Here is a 5,169-nt window from a genome sequence, read left to right on the forward strand (position 1 = left end):
AGATAGCAGATCTCACGGTCAGCCCTGCCCTGGGTTGTTTTAAAAAGATTAAATGTCGTTTTTAGGAAATGTTATTTTTTTAAGCTGAATGCACGTTTTATGTACTGTTTGCTGCTTATTTACAGCGGTAAAGTGCCTTTTCAAGCAAACTTATGACTATTTTCAGATGTATTCTTCAGAAACAATTCAACATTCTTCAGTTTTCAATAAAGTTTCTGGACTCTTAATTGCTTAATTGATGAAGTCTCCTGATTGGCCGGGATGCGATCTCACTCAGGTGGTGTGAGAGAGGTCTGTGGTCCAGACCGGAGAGAAACGTCATTTGTCGGATCAGATCACAGGAGAAAGAGAGAGAGCGGAGGTCCTGTCGTGAACACAGCCGAGCTGACTGGGCTTGGAAGCAGAGGTACCGCGTGTGGGTGATGTACGGTGTTCAGCGCAAACTTCATACTGACCGCTGTGGGTCAGTTCTAACGAGCTCTCGGAGAGCACGCTGCTGTCTGGAGAAGAGCTACAGCTCTGAGCTCAATGCTACGAAAAACCGTGCGAAGTCAAGTTGGAGACCAGCTGAACTTGTGCTCAATACACAAAGGGCTCAGCATTGTTGTCCTAATTAGCACGGACTACAAGACGCTCTGAATCGCGACATTTCAGTTTATTTAAACCGTAAATTAATGTTGGTCACGTTAATATAGAACTATTACTTTCTGTCGTGTTTATGTATAACGGGATGTTCCTGTTTTTAATTTAAGAGGGTCATTCATGCTAAATTATACCAGATGAGTGTACGAGATTACTGACGCCATACTCAAGTGCAATTAGTCCCGACACAAACGAGAGCAGCAGTTGCGGGTTTGAATTTGAACGCGAATCCTATTGAAGCGGGTTTTATTTGCACTGGTAAATGACGAAGATTCATACGGAGATCCTTCAGATGTAAGCGAACGTTTTTTTCGGTTGTATGTGTAACTTATACATTTGTTGCTCCACAAGTCTTCTGCACATTTAGAGGAGACATGCTGCACTTTATCTAAGTGTGTTTTTAATTTGTGTGAAGTTAGAGACCAGCTGAACTTGTGCTTAATACACAAAGGGCTCAGCATTGCTGTCCTAATTAGCACCGACTACAGGACGCTCTGAATCGGAGCATTTCAATTAATTTAAACCGTAAATGAACATGTAGGCCACGTTATTATATAATTACTTTGTGTCGTGTTTATGTATAACGGGATGTTCCTGTTTTTAATTTAAGAGGGTAATTCAAGCTAAACTATACCAGATGAGGGTACGAGACTACTGCGTTTGATTTTGAACGCGAATCCTATTGAAGCGGGTTTTATTTGCACTGATAAATGACGAAGATTCATACGGAGATCCTTCAAATGTAAGCGAACGTTTTATTTCGGTTGTATGTATAATTTATACATTTGTGTCTGCACAAGTCTTCTGCACTTTTAGGGGCGACATGCTGCACTTTATCCCAGTTTGTTTTTAATGTGTGTAACGTCTCTATTTGAGGCTGCGAGTTAGTTACGGTATGTCCAGCAGTGGACAAAGGCGAGGACCACATCTTCCTCACCGCGGAGTCGGTCAATAGTGACTAAAAGCACCGGCTAATGTCCAGAAACGTTTGCGTTTGTTTTTTTTAAACGGATCGTAAAATAAGGGACTGGTACGTGGTTCCATCTCCAGGTAAGAAAACATGAGTTTTGCTGCTCAAAAAAATGTTCAGCTTTGGCGATTGATGAAGATCTGTTTCACTTCATGTCGGGTCAAGACACCAACCCGATTGGTCCAGAGGGCAGCCAAGGGAATCTCCTGATTGGTTCACAGAAAGGTAACCAGCACTCCTGATTGGTCCAGAGGGCAGCTCTGGGAGGGCTCTGTCTGAAAGTGCGCTGGGCAGTAGTAGCGGGCGCTTAAGGAGAGTTCAGGACGTCCGAGGTCTGTTCGCCTCCAGGTCTTCAGACCTCAGACTCTCCTCCAAGCAGACAGCAGCGGGCTTAAACAACCAGCTGGCTCTTGACGTTGTGCTTGTTCCTGGTTTAGTGGCGCCCCGGCAGTATTTTTAGCGACAGAAAGGATTGAAGAAGCAGAAGACGGGACCGGGAGTCGGGAAGAGACCGGCGAGAGTCCAGTTTGGGTGTGTGTGTGTGTGGTGGGGGAGGCATTGAGATTTTCGTCGCTGACAATTTTATCTCATTCGACGGAGAGTCGCGTACAGAACTGACACCCATCTTAACATTTATGAACTTGAATATTGATCAGCTTACTCTGCAGTTTTCCGGTCGCAGGTCTGCTCTGCCCCGAGTTGTTTAAAAGATCGAATGTCGGCATTGGGGAAATCTTATTTTTCCAACCGAATTCACTTTTACGTACTGTTTGCTGCTTTTTATCCTTGTTGCAAGTGACTTTTCAATCCAAATTATGACTATTTTCAGATGCACTCTTCAGAAACTGAACTTGTGTTGTCAATAAAGTTTCTGGACGCTTAATTGATGAAGTCTCCTGATTGGCCGGGGTGCGATCTCACTCAGGTGATGTGAGAGAGGTCTGTGGTCCAGACCGGAGGGAAACGTCATTTGTCGGATCAGATCACAGGAGAGAGAGAGAGCGGAGGTCCTGTCGTGAACACAGCAGAGCTGACTGGGCTCGGAAGCAGAGGTACCGCGTGTGTGTGATGTACAGTGTTCAGGTGCAAACTTCATACTGACCGCTGTGGGTCAGTTCTAACGAGCTCTCGGAGAGCACGCTGCTGTCTGGAGAAGAGCTACAGCTCTGAGCTCAATGCTACGAAAAACCGTGCGGAGTCAAGTTGGAGACCAGCTGAACTTGTGCTTAATACACAAAGGGCTCAGCATTGTTGTCCTAATTAGCACAAACTACAAGAGGCTCTGAATCGCGACATTTCAATTTATTTAAACCGTAAATTAATGTTGGTCACGTTAATATAGAATTATTACTTTGTGTCGTGTTTATGTATAACAGGATATTCCTGTTTTTACTTTTAAAAAGGGCATTTATGCTAAAATACACCGGATGAGGGTACAAAACTACTCTCTGCTACTCAAGTGCAATTAGTCGTTGAACAAACGAGAGCAGCGGTTGCGTGTTTGAGTGTGATCTGAACGCGAATCCAATTATAGCGGCTTTTATTTGCACTGATGAACGATTTAGATGAAGACGGAGGTCTTTCGTATGGAAGCGACCGGTTTTATTTTTCGCTTGTATGTGTCTGTAAGGACCTGAGGGCGTCTGATCAGGGGAGCTACAGAGTGAGGGACCTTCAGGGAAACACTATCGTCATTGTGGGAGGTGAGCAGGTCTACAGTAGGGTCACTAGAGGGGTCTACACTCCTGACAGAGGGCGTTCTTATATCATCCTCTGTCCTGATTGTCTTTCAGCTCACAGAGACACTGTCACCCTGCAGCCTGGAGCCTCTCTGTCTGTCCCCCTGTTCACTGGAGAGCCAGTGGAGGTGCTGTTTGACCCTGCAGGAGCTGGAGACTCGACCTCAGTGTGTTCTGTCCAGAACAGCACAGCCCGCTGTGTCCCCCAGTACAGAGACAGAGTGTCGGTGCAGGATGGCTCTCTGACACTGTACTCCCTCACTCCAGAGACGCGCGGTACAGAGACGCACCTGACCTGTATCTGTACAGTCCAGAGACGCACAGTAGAGTCACACCTGACCTGTATCTATACAGTCCAGAGATGCGTGGTCCAGAGACGCACCTGTCCTGTATCTGTACAGTCCAGAGACGCACCTGTCCTGTATCTGTACAGTCCAGAGACGCACCTGTCCTGTATTTGTGAAGAAGGTTGAGTCTGGATGTGAGATCGCTCAGGGAAGGTGACATTAAACCAGTCAGTTTCTTTCCTAAGTCTCGTTTGGCATCTTCACTGTCCTGGAGTTTCTCTCTAATGGTTAGTCACTAATCCAGGCAGTCTTTTCCCTGAATATTTTGTGTTGGATATTCAGTTTACTGGATAGTAATTGGAATGGTTAGTCACAACACACTTTGTCCTGAATATTCACTCTTATTCACTATAGTGGCCAGTCACTGTGATAGTGAATCACTGTAACAGATATTCACTGAACTGGCCAGTCACTATTACTGGCATGTGTTGTAATATATAATTGCTTACAATTATTCACTTTAACGGATATTCACAGTGATTGGTACTGTGTATTCACTGTAACGGATAAGCGCTGTCAAAATTATTCTGTGACTGATAGTCTCTGTACTGGAGATTCACTGTCATAGATAATTTTCTGTATTGGAAATTCACAGTAATGGTTTACAAGATATTCACTGAAATGGATAAGTCACTACACTCATTGGTGTCTTTGCCTATTTATTATTTTATTAAATTTGCTGTACAGAATGTTCACTGTAATGGTTGGACACTAAACCAGTCACTGTTTTCTGTGAATAATTATTGCGTCTTCACTACGCTGGGTGTTCACTGGAATGGCTGCACACAAAAACGGTCAGTGAATTTTGTGAGTAATTATTGTGCTACATAATCTCTGTGCTGGGGGTTCACTGGAATGGTGAGTCACTAAACCAGTGTGTCTCTTTGTGTTTACTGGAATGGTGAGAGGAGTGGGGTACCAGACAGTTGAAGCCAAGGAACATTCCTGTGTGACAGTGAAGGGTTGTGGAACCCTGGAAAAGTCAAGAGGAAGGACAAGACACCCCAACATTGGAGCTCTCTCCCAGTCGGACACCAGGAGCCCCGACGCCCACATCCTCCCCCATCGGGTCCATCTCTCCGGTCGTGTCGTCTGGACGTCGGACTCCAGGATCTCGGGGAAGGTTCCCTCCTCCCAGCCCGGCTCAGGCCTGAGAAGTCTGGAAGATCTGGGAGAAGCCAACAGGAAGAAACTCCTGGACCTCGACTCTGGGAGGAATCCCAGCGCCTGGACCCCCAGAAGACTCGGGCAGACGAGGTGGAGGAGCCCAGCGCCTGGACCCCCCCAAAGACTCGGGCTGCCCTGGGGTGTCAGAATAAGGAGGAGCGGGACCCGGTGGTGCCACAACAATGAAGGGGAGCCCAGGGGTGTCGGAACCCCTGAACGAGGTGAGGAAGGGGGAGAGAGAGCCTGTGGACAACACGCCTGTGTCTTTCCAGGACGGGTCACCAGAACAGCAGCTCTGGACCGG

General features: G+C 46.4%; 1 long non-coding RNA gene across 1 annotated transcript; it reads left to right on the forward strand.

The window, feature by feature from the left end:
* The first annotated feature begins 1,698 nt into the window (after positions 1–1,698).
* LOC107076168 (uncharacterized) lies at positions 1,699–3,789 on the forward strand. Its single transcript, XR_011191691.1, has 4 exons — positions 1,699–1,837; positions 2,050–2,664; positions 3,243–3,315; positions 3,406–3,789. It is a non-coding gene; the product is annotated as an uncharacterized lncRNA (long non-coding RNA).
* Positions 3,790–5,169: the final 1,380 nt, after the last annotated feature.

The sequence above is a fragment of the Lepisosteus oculatus genome, chromosome 14 (assembly GCF_040954835.1).
Source record: "Lepisosteus oculatus isolate fLepOcu1 chromosome 14, fLepOcu1.hap2, whole genome shotgun sequence".
NCBI classification, from domain to species: domain Eukaryota; kingdom Metazoa; phylum Chordata; class Actinopteri; order Semionotiformes; family Lepisosteidae; genus Lepisosteus; species Lepisosteus oculatus.